This window comes from Rhinopithecus roxellana, chromosome 10 (assembly GCF_007565055.1).
Source record: "Rhinopithecus roxellana isolate Shanxi Qingling chromosome 10, ASM756505v1, whole genome shotgun sequence".
NCBI classification, from domain to species: Eukaryota; Metazoa; Chordata; class Mammalia; order Primates; family Cercopithecidae; genus Rhinopithecus; species Rhinopithecus roxellana.
In genome coordinates this window covers 28,605,848-28,628,401 of record NC_044558.1, presented here as the reverse complement: position 1 = coordinate 28,628,401, position 22,554 = coordinate 28,605,848, and the positions used below count along the sequence as shown (strand labels likewise).

Sequence of the window (22,554 nt, the reverse complement as noted above, 5' to 3'; positions counted from 1 at the left end):
TGAAATTTTGGAGAATTGGGGGAATTTAAATTTAGAGATTATATTGGATAATATTATTGGATAAATGTTCAATTTTTGGATGTGTGATTGACATTGTGGTTATACAGGAAAGTATTTTTGTTCTTAGGAGATATTACTGAAGTATGTAGGGTTGTAAACCCTAAGGTTTACAGGGTTATAGGTTGAAGTATCTTCAACTTATTTTGATCTAGTTTACTAAAAAAAAAAATCAATAGTCAAAGCAAATGTGGCAAAGAGGTTACCATTTGCTGTAAGCAAAGGTATATGTGTGTTCACTGTACTATTTCAGCTTTCGTTGTAAGTCTAAAACTTTTTCACATGTAAAGTTAAAAAAATATAGAACTCAACAACAAGAACAAAGCCCCCAGTAAATGTATTGTATGAAGCAGGTTGTAGAGTATCGGTGTTTAGTTAAAAAAATTACTCAGCTTAATTTAGTATTGATAAATTAACATCAATGTGGAGTATTTAGCTACATGAGTGAAGATAAAACGCCATAATTCTTGTGAATTGTAAAGTGTTTCTATTATGGTCATCATCTTCAGTTTTGCCACTCGGTCTGGGTAACATTAGATCTCTTACTCCTACACCCCTGAAAATCTGCAGACACTGCCATCATTTACGTCAATATCACTGTCTTTTCCAAAACACTTCTGTATTTATTATTATTATTATTTTTGAGACAGAATTTCGCTGTTGTTGCCCAGGCTGGAGTGCAATGGAGCGATCTTGGTTCACTGCAACCTCAGTCTCCCAGGTTCAAGTGATTTTTCTGCCTCACCCTCCCAAGTAGTTGGGATTTCAGGCATGCGCCACCATAGCCAGCTAATTTTGTATTTTTAGTAGAGACGGGGTTTCACCATGTTGGCTAGGCTGGTTTTGAACTCTAAACCTCAGGTGATCCCCCCGCCTTGGCCTCCCAAAGTGCTGGGTGTGAACCTCCACGCCCGTCCCACTTCTGTATTTTCTGAACCAAATTTAAACAGCTTAAAGGACCAACAGTATGAAAATAATCAAATAAGAAATGACTCCAATAATTTTGACATTAAAATATTTTATCAGTTTAACATTGTTGACTGTGGTGATGCTACCCCCAACCCCCAGGTCTTATAAGCAATATTAATGTACAGTTTCTTGGGTGGTTTAGATATGTTTATGCCTACTGATAGAGGGTTAAACCAGGGACTTTCATGGTTCCACATGGGCAAGCTCTTTAGTGATTCCACATACAAATGATGGTAAGATGATGAAATTGTCTTTACTCCTGCCTTTGCTTCACAGAAAAATAATTACAATAGCTAACTCATAAAGCTAATTTACCATGGAGATTCAAAGAATGAATTTTTGTGGCAAAAGGGAATTTCATCACCAAAAGTTTGAGTGTGCCAAATAGATGTCTCTGAAATTAGTTTGAAATACATTTTTAAAGAGATGTGCAATAAACTTGAAAGCTGTGCTTTTATAGAAATTTTAAGAAGGGTCCTTGCTAATGGCAGCTAGATTTATTTTACGTTGTCAGCTGCCAAATTAAAGTTTCCCATTTAAGTTTGCCCATTATGACCTTATAGACAAACTGAGACTAAATACAAGTCAAGTCAAAAGTATTTATTACATTATCACTATACTGATGAGCATACCGTGAAGGATAAAGCCCATAGCACCAATAAAATCACAGCAACAAATCTCCATTACTTTCCTCTGATCAACCAGGCCTATGTCGCAGATGTTATTTTCCATTGTGTTTCTATTAGAACTAAAATTGAATACAGTGTAAGTCCCATTATTTCATGGTTCCTTATTGCATTAATTTTGATAGAGGACAGGCTAAATCATGTTTCCCAGAGCATAACACATATAGAAAACAAGCTGGATAAAACTCCATTAGCTTAGAAGTACATAGCAAATCAAATCCCTGCTATGCGATTTTTGAAGATATAATAAAACACTTTCCATACAAGCTTTCTGAAACTTTGATGAATATTGACTATAAAATAAAATATATTCTTAAAGAGCAATGGAAAGTACCTATAAAGTAACTAAAGTAACCACTGGATGGCATTGTGACTACATTAGAATGTGTTGGCAAGACCTTGTACCTGTCTCTAAAAACTCCCACGTCGTTAGCAGCAAGCTCCAATAGGATGACGCCAATTCCTGTTCCTAATTATAAAGTGTTGAAGGAAGATAATTTTTTAACATCCCAAAGTGACTTGGCAATACCATTCTAAAGGACTGAAGTGATTAAATTATGCCACCTTCTGTACTGTCAGCAGTTTCCTGGAGCTTCTCTCTCAACCCATTTTCTTAATCCTTGCTATTGATAGTTCCCAACTCCCTTTTCTTATCTAGATCGCTCTTGTTTCCCAGGCCACATATATACTCTGGCCCATTTCCTTACTAGTATCTCATACATCATATGTTACTGACTAGCTACATTTTATTGCACATTGTAATACATTCTCAAATCTTTTTCAAGGCTCTTTACACCTTTTATTAATTGAAACCCGATTGCTCCCTGATGCCTCCTAGCCTATTTTTCTATAAGGCCAGGAGAATGTATCACCATATTATTTATCACCCAATACCACTTTCAGATTAGTAACCTACAGCACTTACTGAAGCCCTTATTTTGTCTGTATGTATGCTATTTAATTCTTCATCAGTGTCACCAACAACTTCTGGGATGGGTATCCATCTTTCTCCACTAGCTTACACCATACCGTGCCAACATTTTTAGAAGCATCCTTCATGATTTCAACATCCATTGATGACCCTCTGCTATTTGGCCCTCAAAATTCCCTTTGTTAAAATTCTAATGATTTTCATAATTATAGTGTGGGTTTTATCTCTGGGCATTGATCCACTTTCCAAAATTTCTCTTTCATTATAGACGTCTGTCTTCTACTTGTCCCCATAAAACTGTTCATTATTTTCCTTTCTTTACTCCTCCTAGACTGACACAGATACTGGTTTCGTTTGTCCAGCAACAGAGCCTGAACTCCACAACATCTATTGTAATGATACACTACTTTCATAGAATGCCACATTAAGTTAAATATACATCACAGCACTTGCTACCTGTAAACACCTTATGATGTCTGCCTTATCCTTGCCTCCTAAATATTAATAAAGTCTCAAATCATACTGACTAAATTCATTAAAAATTCACTCCAATGTTAACTGAGTCCTTTTTGAAGCCTGGAAATTCTCCTAGTTATTTCTTCTGACGAGGCTCCTTATGGTAGCCCTTTTCTTTCATCTTGCCTGTTTAATTTGTATTCCTCTTTTAAGCCTTTCTCAGATACTATCTTCTCTCTGAATTATTTCCTGATCATTCCAACCATCTGGAATCTTTCTTCTTTGAATCGCAGTTCATGTTGTCTCTTTTAGGATGGGAACACTTATTTTTACTCTTCATATTCCAATCGAGTGATGGGGAATTTCCACTGCATGCGCTAAAGGAGAAAAAAGGAGCAACACTTACATTTTTGGGCTCCTTTCCTCCATCCATCTTCCCTAGATGGGGCAGTGGGGAAGATGCTTGGCCTAACTGATAAATTTGGGAGAAGAAATTAAGCATGCTTAGTCCAGGACATTTAGGGTTATTACTATCCATCTACCTATCTCCTAAGAGGCTGCATGCTGCCCTGTCAGATGTGTAGTGAGCTTACAGGGAACCTGCAGGGGAGCATTGTGATCTGAATTGTAAGCTCAATTTAAGGAACCAAATTGGGGCCACACATTGAAGCCCATAATGCAAAAAGCTACTATCCTGATCTGTAGCAGCTTGATACCTTGTTCTACCTCTTAGCTGGTTCAGGACTCTGACGTGAAAAGGTAGAGATGCTGTTAATCAGTTCCCTAAAATCTCAAGAGTTTTTATATGCCTTTTCTGCCACATTATTTTATTTCTGGACATGCAAAACTTCTTTTTTTTTTTTTTTTTTTTTTTTTTTTTCAAGAGCAGGAACTCTTAGTAACCTGAATTACATGTGGTAGTATCTTGACACAAACTTATGGAATTGAACTATGAAGCCAATGTGAGAAAGGCATCTAGAGTTTGAAACTCAGTATTATCAAATGATCATAGTATTTCCAAGGGAGATGCTGCTAACATAGGCTTAAGAGAAAATGCCTTACTCTGTAAAATAAATAAGGGAAAGAAGTTACAAAATAATGAGTGAGTTATAGAAGTTTCATAATCAAAACTGTTTACAGAGAAGTATAATTCACTAGAAAATTGACAAATCTTAAGTGTTATGACTGATTTTCTTAGCTCAAAAATTTAATTCAGAGCATTATAAATCCATCATATTACATTGCCCCACATAACTAACCCCATTCTTTAGGGAAAATATTATAATATAGAAGAAAGAAAGGAAAACTAATAACATAATAAAAACAACAATAACAGCAAAAAGCTCAAAAAAGATTTAACTAATATTTTCCAATTGCCAAGGCCTGTTTTTAAATAGACAATAAAATTATCTTATCATTACTCAGATAGCATCTTCATATTTTTCACTGTAATTTTACTCTGTGTCTCAGTAAATGTGTTACCACTTAAAACTGAAGCATTATAATTCCTTTTTTTGGGAGCAGGCACTCCCAAAAACTGTTCATTATAAAATGAAGTCTCAGTATACCTAAAGTTAGGTTATTCAATGTATGCATTTTATGTTTGGAAGAAAATTTAAAATATGAGAAGTTTAACTATCTAGTTCAAAGCACTTAGAACCAAGCTGTAGTTGTAAAACTCCAATGAAATGCAAAGTTATTGTGAACTTAAAAGTGTTTATATCTCTACTTAGAAATTACTTAGGCACTTGGAAAATTAATTTTGAAATTTTCAGTTTTTACAGTATTTTTGTTATTAAATAAATAAAAGAGATAAATATTTGCATGATATAGTAGTAACAATCAAGATATCTTTAAAAAATAAGTGATCTCTTTAGATTCAGAAATTCTAGCAATAATTAGTACTTACTGGGCATTTATAATATGCCAGATACTGTGTAAATGCTTTCTCAACATGCTATCACTTAATTCTCTCATTAAAATAAGTGGGAATACATTATTATTAAACCCATTTTATTAATAATAGGAGAGCCGAGGAGACTGAGGTTTGGAGAGATTAACTAGTTCATCCATGTCACACAGCTAGCAAGGAGTATAGCCAAGATCTAAACCCATGCGGTCCAACTCAAGAACTTATGGTTCTAATCATTTTTTTTTTTTTTTTAACTGTATACCTCCTTTGGAAAATCATGCAGTGGTTTTGGCAGATTAAGCCTTTACTGAATAGAATAATTGAATTATGGAAGGAATATACAGAACATAGTAAATGGAATTAATTTGAAAGACTTTTTTATTTATAATACATGAGTCATGTGAAAGCCAAATGATTCTTCCTCTCCTATAGTTATTTAGTAGTAGCAAGAATCATATTCCTTAAAAATAGTTCTACTCTTGCCACATAAAGAATAAAATACCTAGGAATACAGCTAACTAGGGAGATGAAAGATCTCTACAAGGAGAACTGCAAACCACTGCTCAAAGAAATCTGAGATGACACAAACAAATGGAAAAACATTCCATGCTCATGGAGAGGAAGAATCAATATCATGAAAACGGCTATACTACCCAGATTCAATGCTATTCCTGTTAAACTACTCTTGCCATTCTTCAACAGAACTAGAGAAAACTATTTAAAAATTCATATGGAACCAAAAAAAGACCCCAAATAGCCAATGCAACCCTAAGCAAAAAGAACAAAGCTGGAAGCATCACACTACCCAACTTCAAACTATATTGCAGGGCTACAGTAATCCAAACAGCATGGTATTATACCAAAAGAGACACATAGACCAATGGTACAGAATAGAGAATCCAGAAATAAGACCGCACACGTACGACTATCTGATCATCAACAAACCTGACAAAAACAAGCAATGGGGAAAGAACTCCTTATTCAATAAAAGGTGCTGGGATAATTGGCTAGGCATATGCAAAAGATTGAAGCTGGACCCCTGCCATATATAAAATCAACATAAAATGGATTAAAGTCTTAAGTGTAAAATCTCAAACTATAAAAACTCTGGAAGACAACCTAGGCAACACCATTCAGGACATACGTATGGGCAAAGATTTCATGATGAAGATACCAAAAACAAATTCTACATATGTAAAAATTGACAAATAGGACCTAATTAAACTAAAGAGCTTCTGCACAGCAAAAGAAACTATCAACAGAGTAAACAGACAGCCTACAGAATGGGAGACAATTTTTGCAAACTATGCATTTGACAAAGGTCTAATATCCAGCATCCATAAGGAACTTAAACAAATGTACAAAAAACCCCACTAACAACCCCATAAAAAAGTAGGCAAATGTCACGAACAGACCCTTTTCAAAAGAAGACACACATGTGGTCAACAATCATATTAAAAAAAAGTTCGACATCACTGATCATTAGAGAAATGCAAATCAAAACTACAGTGAGATACTACCTAACACCAGTTAGAATGGCTATTATCAAACAGTCAAAAAAAAAAAAAAAATGGATGCTGGCAAGGTTGTGGAGAAAAAGGAATGATTTTACATTGTTGGTGGGAGTGTAAATTAGTTCAGTCATTGTAGAAGACAGCGTGGCAATGCCTCAAAGACCTAAAGACAGAACTACCATTTGACCCAGCAATCCCATTACTGGGTATATACTCAAAGGAATAGAAATCATTCTATTATAAAGACACACGCATGTGTATGTTCATTGCAGCACTATACACAATAGCAAAGACATGGAATCAACCTAAATGCCCATCAATGATACACTGGCTAAAGAAAATGTGCTACATATATACCACGGAATACTATGTAGCCATAAAGAAGAATGAGATCATGTCCTTTGCAGAGACATGGATGGAGCTGGAGGCCATTAACCTTAGCAAACTAATACAGGAACAGAAAACCGAATACCACATGTTGTCATTTCTAAATAGGGGTTAAACGATGAGGACACATGGACACATAGAGGGGAACAACACATCCTGGGGCCTTTTGGAGCCGGGTAGGTGGAGGAGGGAGAGGATCAGGAAAAATAACTAATGGGTACTAGGACTAATACCTGAATGATGAAATAATCTGTACGACAAACCCACATGACACGAGTTTACCTATGAAACAAACCTGCACTTGTACCCCTAAACCTAAAAGTTAAAAAAAAGTTCTACTCATACCACTCTCCTTCTCAGAAGCACATATGGCAAATCCCAATGGTATCCTTTCAAATCTAGGTGCTGCCAGATTTGGTCACATAGTTCAAATCTGCTTGTAACTTTTGCAGGTGAATTTGAAACTTCATCGATTCCATCTTCTTCCAGAGGAGTTTTATAAATGTTGCTTGCCTCACTACGTCTCATAGGCCTTTTCTAGATCATTCTGCTCACAAATTCATGCGATAATAAGCTGATCGCTAAATAAGATTCTATATATTTCTTTTTTCCCTGCATAAGTTCTTACATTCTTTTTAGATTTTGAAGCATTTTCATACCATTTATAATTTATACTTTTGTAATCATGGATGTCTATATTTTGTAAGTTTTCCACTGAATAGTAGTACATTTAATGCACTTTATAAACTTTGGTGAGTATAGCTGACTGCTGCTTTGCTAACTATTCTTCTGTGAACTTTTTGGAGCCATAAAAAAAGAATAAGAATTACTTCAAAAAAATGAGGCACTGGAATTAATGGGTTAATATTGATAAATATTCTAAAAGGCATTTTTTAGAAAAACATTTGCAAATGGAGAAAATCACAGACTTCCTGCTGTCCCTTGATTCATCCATAATTTCATTGGGACTCTCATTTAAAACTATCTACATTGTTGAAAACCCATTTAGTTTCTCATTCACAGAAGCATTCAACTGGTGATTGCTGCAAACAGGGAAAATTGCTGCTCAAGTATTCAAGATGCCTTGAAAAGAATGTCGAAAACTTAAAGATGAGGGGATTAATGGCCCACAAAGATATCGGAAAGCTATTTAGAAAGTTGACTGTTGATTATTATCACTGAGGCCTCGTTAAATTAGAAAATGTTATCTGCTAATTAAGGCAAACCTATAGATAATTACCCTCTCATCTCATTTTATCTTATATACATTCAGTAAACAATATCTGATTGTGACCTCAAAATCACATCCTTGCTAACTTCAAACAACATGATAACTATGCCCAAGAGCAAGAATTTCCAAAGACAAAGCTCCAGTTTAAAACATTTCATGAAAAAGACTTCAGAAAATTGTGTTATTTTCTCACTATAACAAACTCTGTCCTTTATCTTCCCAGTGACTATATCAGAAAAATTTTAAATGTAAATTTAAAATTAAAATGTCACCAGTAAAAACTAGCAATATTCTGTGGGAAAGAGAACAGTTAAGTTTAGTGCTGGGTGTCCCATCCCATCTTTGCCAGATCAAACTATCACTTGGTGGGTTTATTAAGAATAAAGATTAATAAACACTCACTTTTTGAGACTCAAGCATTTGTCTGACACAGTTTTGGTTCACTTGTGTTGGTTATAATGCTGAATCTTTACAACAACCCAGTGAGTTAGGACTCTCCTCACAGATGAGGAAACTGAGGCTTAGGGAGGTAATCTGACAACTTTCACTCAAATAAGGCTCTAACCAGATCTAGTTGTCTCTCCTAAGCTCCCTGTCTCTTTACATTTCTGAAGGAATCACTAGAAGACGAAGAAGTTAAGTGTATACATATGTATTAGACAAGAGGTCCCCAAACTCCTGCTGGGATAGGTACCAGTCCATGGCCTGTTAGGAACTGGACTGCAGAGCAGAAGGTGAGTGGAGATGAGGAATGAGCATTACGGCCTGAGTTCTGCCTCCGGTCAGATCAGCAGAGGTATTAGATTCTCATAGGATCGTGACCCCTGTGGTGAGTGAACCCTATTATGAACTGCACATGTGAGGGATCTAGGTTGTTACGCTCCTTATGAGAATCTAATGCCTGATGACCTGACGTGCAACAGTTTCATCCCCAAACCATCCCATTCCCAGCCCCCTACACCCACCAGAGAAAACTGTCTTCTATGAAACAAGCCCCTGGTGCCAAAAGTGTTGGGGACTGCTGTATTAGATTATAAGCATAATTATTCTTAATTCTTAATGTTTTAATTGCAATTTATTAGATTTTGGGGGAAAGTATAGCCACAAATATTCAGTCCGTGACATTTAACCTTCTTTTTTCTTTGGTAAAAATAACTAAAGACCATTTTCCACATAGTAGGCTTAATAAGTTTCAGTAATACATTCTGGGGTAAGTCATTTGATATTTATTCTGTGATTCTTTCATATTATCAAATGTTATGTTTCTCAAGTATATGAGCTTGAGGGAATAGAAGTAAACATATTTACATTCTTTTGTAGTGTACCTTTCAAATCCATTTCCACTACACACAAGCACACACAAACACACACACACTCTCCCAGAAATCAGGACATAAGACAATGCTTTCTATACAATTGATTCTCAATAAAAAGTATTATTCATGCTGGGAATGAGATTTAACCATAAAAGTGGCTTACAATGCAAATTTTAGTTTTGGGTTTATTTCCTTTATATCTTGTAGATACCCAAAGTATGCCCTACCTCTTCTTGAAATCCTAACATTTTCAAGGCCAGGACTTTGTCCTCTTCATAGGGACCCTGAGATCGCGATATGGTAAGTATTCAACAGAAGAACTCAGTTCAATTCTCAATCCTTTCTACATAGATTTTTCACTTAAACAATTGTATTTATTTTGTTGTAAATGTCATTCCTTTACTTATGCCATATTTAGTAAGTACTCTATTAACAATCTGTTACATTATTAGCATTATGCTTCATTGTTTATAAAGCACTTTCATCACAGATCTCATTTTGTTTGAAGTGATTTACAAAACAGCACTGTGGTAGAAATTACATCCTCATTTTACATGTAAAAAGTATGACCCAGAGGAATTAAATTTAAATGATTTACTCAAGATAACATGGCTAGCAAAACTAAGATTTTTCAACCAACAAGTCCAAGGATCCTCCCACTGTGCAAAGTCTAAAGTCTCCCCATAAAATCCAACCAACATTTGTATAGCATCTGGAGTTTTTCATACACATCATCTCATTTGATCCTCACAAGACCCAGTGAGGTAGGTATTTTTATACCTATGTTGATGTCAATTGCATTTCTGAAAATAGAAGGAGAACATGTTATATCACCCAGTGTTTCGGACTATTTGTGATGCTGTTGAACCATTACTAGGGCATCACACCATACAAAAAAAATTAAATAAAATTTTGGTTTAAAAGTGACATACATGGCTATTCAATTTCTCATTTTTTTCTCCCTAAAATATTCTTCTTCAGAATATTACCTTTGTCTCAGTCTCTGCAGTGTATATATCAGTTTAGAGCTTGGGCTTCCCAGCATAGAATATGAAGTGACCACCACTATTGTCAGCTTATGAATTCTATTCTATGCATTGCATTAAATGTTTTTATTCATTATTGAATTGTATTCTATTGCAATTATGATAGTTTACTATAATTGATGTTTTAAAACATTAATGATGAGCAGAACCTGACAGACTGATTCTGATAATTGTTATGTATTTCAAAATTCTAAATTGCCTTCTGAAAAATGGTTTCATTTGTATAAACAGTGTTTTGCAAAAGCAGGTCTAATGGCTCTTGAGTTTCAGATGGCTTACAAAGGCAAAAAAAATTTTATAGCCGGGCGCAGTGGCTCACGCCTATAATCCCAGCACTTTGGGAGGCTGAGACGGGCGGATCACGAGGTTGGGAGAGCGAGACCACCCTGGCTAACACGGTGAAACTCCGTCTCTATTAAAAATACAAAAATTAGCTGGGCGCGGTGGCGGGCGCCTGTAGTCCCAGCTACTTGGGAGGCTGAGGCAGGAGAATGGCGTGAACCCGGGAGGCGGAGCTTGCAGTGAGTCTAGACCGAGCCACTGCACTCCAGCGACAGAGCGAGACTCTGTCTCAAAAAAAAAAAAAAAAAAAAAAAAATTTACAGGTACTGTTCCATGTTTTGAATAATCAAATCTCAGAACTTCAAGTTGATGAATCTGACGTAACATCCAATTTTGATTATTGTCTCTGGTTTGCCTTTTCCATTTGAAAATAAAGGATAATGATTTCTTGTAACAGTAATATGTTTTTGTGTAATAAGGCAGGTAGTCAAAAGTAAGAAAAAATTGAATTCCATGGGTGATCTTTAGAAGAAATGAAACTTAAGTTTCCTAGAATATTATTCTTCAAAAGAAAATGTGCTTTAGCACTCATTCTGTTGTAACATATCTGATATGTATCTTTATAAACAGTGGAGAAGGTGGACAATTTAGTTCCCATTTAATATTTACTCAGTTCATGCAATAGGCTAGCAAAAGATTAAGTTATGTTATAAGGACTAAAAGCAATCAGATTAATATTCACTTATTTAGCAATGGGAGTCAGGTCTTCAAATAGCAAGTGCTTGATGATAAAAGCTCTTGAGTTATTATAAGGATAAATAATTGTTCTAAATTACCATCTTCCATTGCAATCAAGATAAATTTCTAAGGCGTCTGCTTGAGGAATAAATTTTCAGTGAAACACATTTTAATCGAAGAGTCTTCACAGTAAACCATCAAATAAAATCAGCAACCATACTGTCCTTAAAGAACATTAGAATTTTGGAATAAATTTAGTGAACAAAACCTTTCCAACATTATTCTAAATCTGATTTGGGATGGTGCCCAGGACAGAAAAAAGCTTTTATTTGTGAAGAATCCTCTCAAGCTACAAATATGTAATAAATTTGGCTATTTAAATACCACATAAGCTATGTAATTAATCAACAGAGTTTTTTTCTAACTGTTCAATTATAATTTTCAGCCATAAATGACATAGAAAAACAGAGTTAAAAATTGTTTCTAAAGATAAATGCAGAAAAAATGTCACCCAGAGCAAGCTTCTCTTAAATGAGCTTAGCTGATATTTGTCTAAGAAAAATTACATTTCTAAACACTAATGGGACACTAGTCAGCAAAAATTTTGAAGATAATGAAAAAAAAAAAAAAAAAAAGAAAACCCAACAACCCTATTACTGCTTTCCTCTCACTTCCACAAGGATGCCAGTGTAAGATTGCTCTCTTTCTACAGTCTTATCAAAATTTGTGTCCAACTCCTTCACAAAAGACCAATGATAGCCAAAAGGTTACCTCTCTAGATATTTGCCTTTTACTTTATATCAAAGTCTTAAACTAAAGGGATAAATCACCTTCAATAGAAATTTAGATATCCACCAGGGTTCTGTGTACATCACCATTTCCCTTTGTTCATTTACCATTTCTTATTTATTAAATGTAAAAGCTGGATATTTCTTGATCCATTAAAAAACAAATTTAAATCTAATCTATCCACTTTGCAAAGCAAACAATGATCTCCAAATGCCTGTTACTGCACAGTCTCTCTCTCGAAACTAATATTTTGACATATTAAAAATAGTTAAACATTAAATTTCCAAAGACAAAACAAAAGGCTCAACAGAGATTGCAGCCACTGAGAGAAGCAATTACTAAGGATTTCTCTCTATATTGTGTTTTTCTGGGCATGCTCCAAGGCAGGTAAAGGGACACAGGTCTTTCTCTTTATTCTCATCTCATGACAGCAAAGCCTGATGTGGATGAAAAAGTAATAAATATTTATCCGTACACACATACTTTTCAATTTAGTGAGGCATCTATACAACTTCTTGCAATTTTTTTTGTAAAAACGAATGGAAAAGTGAAGAATGAGAGGGCAGTCTAGTTTAGATGAATTAATAGTTGGTGGAACAATGGAAGTTTTAAAGAAAAGATGCCCACTAAATTCTCTGTGAATGCTTCAAACTAAGTGGTCCTCTGCAGTAGTGTCTTGGGACACCAGTAATTTATCCCTGATAGTAAAGCACCAACATTTCTTAATTATTTCCTTTCAAAAGTAAAACTGATTTGATGTTGTCCCTATGATAATACCATGATTACGTTATTTTGTGCTTGTGATCTTATTTTTTTAATGGAAAAGAAGCTTCAGAATTAGGAGTGCAATGGGTATTGTGAACATGATACAGACATGTATGTCAATTATCTGTGTCATGGTGGAGAAAAGATAGAAAGTCATACAACAATGGTACAGCCCAGAATTCTTTCTCATACAATATCTTACCAACAGCCTGATTGAACAAATGAAGGTGTATGTTGAGCTCTAAAGCACCTACGTAACAAACAATGAGAAAAATGTTTGAAAAATTCTCCCCTTGATTGAAAAAGGCTAAAATGTATAGACCTAGTAGTGGACTATCAGGGAACTCCACTTTAGGGTTTGATACATGCCTGCCAAATAAGTTCTTTAGAACACAGAACACAGGGTATTCATTGGTGATGGTGGGTGCTGCTGTCCAACTGGTAATTTATTTGACTATACCAAAGAAAGGGTCAGATGACCTCTGTAGGAACGAGAACAGCAATAGCAAGAGCAGAGTTTTCAGTGTAGACAGGCTTATTGGAAAATTGACCCTGACAATTACTGACTTTGTGAGGTTACTCAAGTTCTTCATGTCTTAGTTCCTTGGCTGTAAAGTCCTTCTTTAGACCATGTTCTCAAGAAATATAGGAGATGACTTACATAAAGTGCACAGCATAGTGCTTGGCACATAGTGATGCCTTAGGATGCATGAGCTGCCATCATTATTTATACTGTAGCCTACACAGTTCCCTGAAAGGAAGCTATGTGGAGTGCAAGGACCCAGTGAGCCAGATAAATTGATGTTTATGGGTTAGTTCTTTTAAACAGAGGAACAGGAAGATAATGCTTTTTATGATCAAACATATGTTTAAAGTTGCCAGAAAGGAATTTCCTAATTAAGATGAACACTGAAGAGGACTTAAGGCTGGAGTTCTGGATGATAGCAAAAGCAACCAAATAGCTGAAGTTACTGAAATGATATCCTGTGTGCAGTAGGTGTCCCACTCAGTGTGACATCTCTGGGTGCATATAAATAATGCAGGCAAAAGCAGATAATGCTGTGGTTATTTGTAGGGTGCTGTGGGGATAGTTCTTAAAGGCTAATGTAATATTCTAATTATGGATCAATTCTGGTTTGGACCTTTTAAAATTGTGTGCACCTTGGTAGATGAGACTTCTCAGGAACATTCATTGTACCTGTGCACAGTATGTATAATGAATTGTAGATCCTTATACTGGAAGCTGTGGAAAGAGACAGATGATTGAAAACTCTGCCTGAAATCTAGAATAATGGGCCCAAATAAATAAAATAAAGTTTAATCAACTCTACACTGAAAAATTTAATAGAGAAAATGTAAAGTCTTGCATTTAATTTCAAAACAAAATTGCTGCTTCTTTATAAGTATTGGATGAGTTAAGATTTAGCTCGGCAGTTAATGTGAAAAAATAACTAAGGGTTTTTATGGACTAAAACTCATTAGGCACAAGTAAAATGTTGTAAATGCTAAAAAAAGAAAAAAGCTAATGCAATACTAGGTTACATTAGCATACAGTGCACAGCACAAAGATAGTAGCAGTTTCACTGAATTCTGAGAAGGCCAGAGAAAAGCTGCATGACTTTGTTTAGCTCTAGATGTCCTATTTTAAGAGGAACACTGAGAGAATGGTCTCCGTTCAAAGGAAAGTAAAGTTTTGTAAATCAAGCAACATAAACCATTGAAGGAATTGGAAATATTAAATTTGGAGAATATAAGGCAATGTGGTGTCATCTTTTAAAGTGCATTTTGCTCACAGGCATTTTATCTTTAGCTTGCATAGTATTTAAAATAACGAAAATGGGAGGTTTCACCTAATATTTTAAGTTTCCACCTTCCCTTACAAAATCTGAAATTTGAGCAACACAGAACTTTGAGGGTTTGCCACTTTTTTTTTTTTTTTTTTTTTTTTTTTTTTTTTTTTTGAGACAGAGTCTGGCTCTGTCGCCCAGGCTGGAGTGCAGTGGCTGGATCTCAGCTCACTGCAAGCTCTGCCTCTCAGGTTTATGCCATTCTCCTGCCTCAGCCTCCCGAGTAGCTGGGACCACAGGCACCCGCCACCTTGCCCAGCTAGTTTTTTGTATTTTTTAGTAGAGACGGGGTTAGCCAGGATGGTCTTGATCTCCTGACCTCGTGATCCGCCCGTCTCAGCCTCCCAAAGTGCTGGGATTACAGGCTTGAGCCACCGCGCCTGGCCAGGTTTGCCACCTTTTTAGATAGAGTTTTACTCTCCATTTTGCAACAGTTCTCACCATTCCTTACTGTACACAAAACTGAAGTCAAGTATCTGGTGCTCTTACCATCATCTTACATTGTTGCTTTCTTATGGTAGAGAAATACTTGTTACCATGTTTCAGTCAAAAGAGGGAAAAATGAGAATAGAATAAGAAGATCACATATATCAAGAAAACTCTTTCTTTGTGTGTGGAATCGAAGAACACGTCTTCATAGTTAAAAGAAGCATTCCAGAATCAGAAGCATACAATTGCAGATATCCTTAGGGAAAGACTCAGCTAGGGTCTCTCACATGTTACTTACTTGTGACTTCTGTAAGCATTTGGGTTTGATATTATACTCTATAAATAAGTAAGAGCAATGTATAAAAATTAGAGGAGGGTAGGCTTTGTGTAGGCTGGGTGCATTATGAAACATGAGAACTTTCAAGCAAGAGCCTCAGGTTCAAATCCCTACTCAGTCATTTACTAGTTGTGTGACCCTGGGAAAGTTACTAAACCTCAGATGTTCCTCAGGTGCAAAATAGACAGTTGATTTTCTATTATGCAATTGTAAGTATTTTAAATCAAATGTAAAATGTCTTACACATATCAGCATTCACTATATAGTAGTAGTTTTAGTATTTTATTAAATAGTATCATTTAGCATAAGATTGAACCACAAGCATGCACCAGTTAACGATGGAATACAGTCTGAAAAATGCATTGCTAGGTGATTTTGTCACTGAGCAAACATCATAGAGTGTACTTGTACAAATCTAGATGGTATGGCCTTTTACACAGCTAGGTTATATGGTGTAGCCTTTTTCTCCTAGACTACAAACCTAGCATGTAACTGTACTGAATACTCTGGCAAAACTATAACACAATGGTAAGCATTTGCATATTTAAATGTATTTAAACGTAGAAAAGGCAAAGTAGAAATATAATTTTATAATCCCCCCTTTTTTTGAGACAGGGTCTCCTTCTGTTGCCCAGGCTGGATTGCAATAGCACAATCTTGGCTCACTACAACCTCTGCCTCCTGGGCTCAAGTGATCCTTCTGCCTTAATCTCAGTAGCTGGGACTACAGGTGCACCCACAATGCCTGGCTAATATTTTTTGTGTTTTTAAAAAAATAGATATGGGTTTTTTTGCTATATTGCCCAGGATGGTCTCGAACTCCTGGGCTCAAATGATCCACCCGCCTGGAACTCCCAAAATGTTGGGACTCCAGGTGTGAGCCATTGCACCTGGCCCAGTCTTATAATCTTACGGACCACTATCATAAATGCAGCCTGTCATTGATCAAAATGTCATTATACACCACATGACTTCTGCTAAGTATAACTCACTTTAAGGTTCTATGCTTGAATCCTTCACTATTTCTTTATATTTTTTTCTCTTGGCATTTTTTTATGCCACACCACCAACTCTCACTATGAATAGATGAGTTTCAAATTTACATCTCTAGATTTGCCCCATCTCTGGAAATACAGACCACATTTTCAACTATTCTGGGGTCATTTTCACTTGATGTCTTGGCAGCCCTTTCAACATAGCACATCTAGAATGGAAATTTTTACTCTTCTCCAACTAAACTATATTTCTTATTTCTTATATATGATATAACTATATTTCTTAACTTGCCTATATCTCTTATTGGAACCATCTTTCTCTCAATACCTAAAGACCATCAGTCATCAAGACTTAGAAAAGACATCTTCACAGTATGTCTTGAATCTGTCTCCTTTCATTTACTTCTGATGCTTTCCCTTAGTTCATGTGAACATAACTTCTTAGTCAGACTTTTTGTTGTAAGTGGCTTCATCCACTTCCATGGTTTCATTGACCACATCACTTAGATGCTTCCTAAATCAATACCTCTAGCCCTATCTTCTTTTCTGAGCTAGGGCCAATATTCCAACTGCCTGCTGGGTATCCCACGTGTAAGTCCTACTTATATTTCAACCTCAGAGTGTCCGAAGCCAAACTCGATGTCATAGTCCAACATGCTCTTCTTTTTGCCCTTTTGGTCTTAAAGACATTACCTCATCAGCCATCTTAGACATCACTTAAGCGTCTCTCCCTCACCATCTGCATTCAGTAGCACAACAAAGCCTAATGGTTCTATTTTCTAAATATCTTAAAACATGAGCATTTCTTCCCTTCAATCACAACTGCCATTTATTCTCAACATCTCCATTATATTTCCATATAATACTCAATACGTATTTTTGTAATTAATTTATGTTCTCATTTACTCAGTGACTGGAACCAGTGATCAATTCTACTTTTGCCTAAGTTATTATACAATATTTCATAGATTCTGAGATGCATTCACTGCTACATTTTAATCTCCGAGAAATTGGAATGCATCTAATAACAGATGGTGTTTAACTGGAAGTATTTTTCTTTCTTAGGATTTCTTAAAATGAATGTGCTCTACAGTTGATGGTGCCTTAGATTTGATGAAACATGCTAATGGTTTTCTGTGTACACTAATCTCCCTTTCTCCTGGGGGTTATATTTCAATTTCCCTAGTGGAGGACTGAAGCCATAGAATAGTACTGAACCCTAGATATACTATGTTTTTTTACTATATATACATACCTATGATAAAGTGTAACTTATAAATTAGGCACAGTGAGAGAATACCAATTACCATAATAAGATAGAACAATTATAATAATATACTATAATAAAAGTTACATGAATGTGGTCTATCTCTCTGTCTCTCTCTGTCTCAAAATACTGTAATATTTTCAGTCTGTGGTTGACCACAGGTAACTAAAACCTTGGAAAGCAATCCACAGATAAGGGTGGGACTACTCTACCTTCCCAGCCATTCTGTTTTCTGTTTCCTCTTTCTATCTTCACTCCCCGGTACTCTCTTTGTCAGTCCTCAGAATAAGTCTTAGAAAACAAAATGCTGAATATGATATGTATGCATCATCTCTAAACCTACCTAATTTCTACATTTTGCATTTTCTATAATTTGGAGATAATCCACCAGCCTATGCTTCACCTTACTGTTCACCTCTCCTTCCTTGCTTTGGAAACCTTTTCTGTCTCTCTATTGTTTGCAGGATAAACTGCAAACTCCTCAGCAAAGCATAAGAGCCTTTTCCAATCTGGTCCTAATGTAATTTCCCTGCCTTTCTTCATTTCTCACACCTACTTTAAATGTCATTTTTTACAGACTTCATCAAGGGTCTTCGAACAAACTGTGTTGCCTCAGGACAGGCTACATGTTTTGCCTTGAAATAGTTTTCTTTGACTATAAATTCAACCTATCTTTTATCAATTTTTTTTTTTTTTTTTGAGGCAAGGTTTCACTTTGTCACCCAGGCTGGAGTGCAGTGGCGTGATCACAGCTCACTGCAGCCTCGACCTCCTGGGCTCAAGTGATTCTCCTGCATCAGCCTCCAAAATAGCTGGGACTACAAGTGCGCTCCACTACAGCCATATATTTTTTGTATTTTTTGTAGAGATGGGGTTTCACCATGTTGCCCAGGCTGGTCTTGAACTCCTGAGCTCAAGCAATCCACCCGACTCAGCCTCCTAAAGTGCTGCAATTACAGGTATGAGCCACCATGCCTGGCCTTTTATTATCTAATATCATTGCTCAGAAATATTTCCTGGTTCCCCTGAAAGCGTCACTCTCTTATTTTAGGTGAGTATAGCAGCAGTCCCCAAACTACAGGCCATGGACCAGTACTGGTGTGTGGCCTCTCAGGACCAAGGCCATACAGCAGGAGGTGAGTGGCAGGTAAGCAGCAAAGCTTCATCTGTATTTACAGCCCCTCTTCATCGCTCACATTACTGCCTGAGCTCCACCTCTTGTCAGATCAGCAGTGACATTAGATACTCCTAGGAGGGCCAACTCTATTGTGAACTGTGCGTGTAAGCAATCTGAGTTGTGTGCTCCCTATGAGAATTTGATGCCTGATGATCTGTCACTGTCTCTCATCACCCCTAGATGGGACCATCTAGTTGTAGGAAAATAAGCTCAGGGATCCCACTGATTCTACATGAGGGTGAGTTATATAATTATTTCATCATATCTTACAATGTAATAATAGTAGAAATAAAGTGCATGATAAATGTAATGTGCTTGAATCACCCCGAAACCACCCTGTTCATTCCCCATTGGTCCACGGAAAAATCGTCTTCCATGAAACTGGTCCCCAATGCCAAAAAGATTGGGGACGTCTGCTTTATAGCATGGTGGATGTAAACGTGGACTCTGGAGTCAGCGGCCTGAGTTTGAGTCCTAGTTTCAGAGGTATTAATAAATAAATTAGTAAGTCACTTAACCTCTCTGTGCCTTATTTTCTCTATTAGTAAAATGGGGGATAATAACAGCAACAATGTAAAAAGTCATTGGGAGAATTATTGAGTTAATATACTTAAATCACTTAGAAGAATTCCAGGGCATAGTAAGGTTAAAACTCTTAGTACAAAGTCCTATTAATTGTTTGCCTTCCCAATTAACAAGCCAGTCTTTCACTGGCAGGGACAATATCCTGTTTTTTCTTTTTCTTTTTTAATACCCAATCTAGTTCCTGACATTTGTCCAATACTCCGTAAGTATTTATTAGATGAACAGTGCCATCAAACCAACATGGAGTAGAAGCACATATTTATATATAAGGTCAAATGAGTAAAGCATTTTTGTCAGGTTCTTTGTACAGAGAGAGTTAAACATGTTTAGGTTTCATTTAAAGTGGGGGACGTTTTGTCACTTTCTATTTCATAAAGGAAGTCTTAAAATAGCGGCGGGATGGAGGTTGATTCTAAAGTAGCTATTTTGGTTTTTCACCTAGTGTCAGTCTGTCTTTTGCAATTTTTAATTGCCCAAGGTGCATAACCTGGTGTCATACTTCAGCCAGCTGCATCAATGCAAAGGGTGAATGATAGTCACGCCTATAGGATGTGGTGCTTTTAAAGGTCACTGCTAAAAAGTTCCCTTGCAATAAACGGCAAGCAGTTCACTTTGTCTTGCGTAACAAGCTTGCCTGACAGTGGAAAGGACAGGGTACTAAGCAGGTGCAGAGGTGGCAGGAGCAGGGATGGGTGACCCAGACCCAGGATCAGTTTAGGCAGTCTACTTGAACCCTACAACTTCCTCTTCTCTGACCTCACTTTGACCACCTTTCCCTCCTCCTCCTTTCGTTTCCTCCCCACCAGTCTGTCTCTCCCTTGCTGAAGCCAATTCTAGAGGTGAAGCTCTGGACACGTCCTGCCTGTGTTGGTGAGGGGAAAGGTGACCTGGAAGTGTTTGCTTGTGACAACTGACAGTCAAGCTTGCCAAGCAGGACCCTTCTCTGAATAAAGTCACTGAGTACATCTAATCAGAACTTGTGTTAAATTTTGATGATTTTTGATTAAAAAATTTAATTAAAAATTGACTGAACAGGCCAGGCGCGGTGGCTCATGCCTGTAATCCCAGTACTTTGGGAGGCTGAGGCGGGCAGATCACAAGATCAGGAGATCAAGACCATCCTGGCTAACATGGTGCAACCCTGTCTCTATTAAAAATAAAAAAAAAAAATTAGCCAGGCTTGGTGGCGTGTGCCTGTAGTCCCAGCTACTCAGGAGGCTGAGGCAGGAGAATTGCTTGAACGCAGGAGGCAGAGGTTGCAGTGAGCTGAGATCATGTGACTGCACTCCAGCCTGGGTGACAACGAGACTCTGTCTCAACAACAACAACAACAACAACAATTAACTGAACAGCCTACATATTTCAAGCAGTTTGGGGATAAGCATAGTCTCTGAAGGCAAACAACCTGAAAGGGTTACACACATACACAGATAATTTACCTGTACAAGCCATCTGTGTATACAAGGAACACCAGTGAGCTTCCTTGATTAAAATGAGGTCATATGACCTCGTTCACTGATGGTGAGTTTCTAAGTCAGATAAACATCTCTGGATTAGCTTCACAATTCTGCTATTCCATTCTGTGAAACAATATTGAGTTTTGGTTTTTGTCACTTGTAAAATGAATAATAATAGCACTCATCTTGTCCAAGGTTGTTCTTAGTATGAGGTGGAGGTCGTATATGGAACACATTTGGCATATAGTAATTGATAGGTACAAAATGACCAGATGTTAGACCCAAGTAGATTTTAATATGTTTTTCCTCTTGGAAGATTGGTTAGAGACTGAGTACATGATTTAGTAATTTGCTCCACACATGTAACAATGGCTGATGAGGCAATCAAGTTATCCACCGAGGTTATGTAATTGTTAACAAATTCCCATCTCACGTTGGTTGGTTGAAAGTATTCAAGTCTACTCTGTGAAAAGGAAATACACAAGAGGGGCCAGAAGGCAACAGAAGAATTCCCTTTGGCTCTTTTCCTTCTGAAATGCAGTAATCATTAAAAGTCTGTAAGAGAAGTTTGTTCCATTTTAATGCACATTTTAAAAGTGAAACTAGATATTTCTAATTGTGATAAAGAGTGCATTAATGGAAACATAACTGTAATAGGCTGTTTTTCCTGATATGTAAAGTACATTAAAACATATTTTGTGTTATTTAGGGACATCACTGTGAATCTAGGACACTACTAAATTGCTCACAGATTTTAAACAAAATCTGTACAGTTGATTTGATGCCTAGATGAGAAGAAAGTTTTACCCTATTTTAAAAGAATATGTCAGCAGAGAAATTCAAGCATGTTTGGATTGTTAATGCCTCAGAGACAATGATTACAGCTGAGTATGGATTTCTGTATTAACAGTGGGATCCTAGGGAGTCCCTGCCTTCTGACATCTGAATTTTTAATTAATAAGGATGAACAGCATCCCTTCTGATATTCAGGGACAGAGCCTCTATAATCCCTCTTGGCAGCCCATTCTAATATTTGATTAGTTCTTCAGTAAAATGATTTTTCTTATGTCTCTTTATAATCTCTTGCTTTATTTTCATGTCTCTTACATTTGTTTGGTCTTTCATGGCAATGAACATAGTTCTTTAGCTTGTCCTTTAGCAAGATGTATTTTTCTGCTTTTATAATATATTTCCGTTTTTTTCCATTAACTTGATGTTGATATACTTTCAATTTCTACACTTGGCTCAGAAATTTAGCTAAATATTTATTTTTATATTTTCTTGCTCATCAGATCCTGAGCTTAAGAGCTTAGAAGAGTGAAATGGTGGTACCATGGCCATATGGCTGTTTCATGTGGGAGTAGAGATAATTTCCTGGCTC

The 22,554-nt window shown here is 36.5% G+C and overlaps 1 protein-coding gene across 3 annotated transcripts in view; it reads right to left on the bottom strand.

Annotated features, from left to right (window-relative positions):
• SYT1 (synaptotagmin 1) overlaps nucleotides 1-22,554 on the bottom strand; it is a 600,629-nt gene that overhangs the window by 286,446 nt on the left and 291,629 nt on the right. The gene's annotated exons all lie outside the window — the stretch shown is intronic.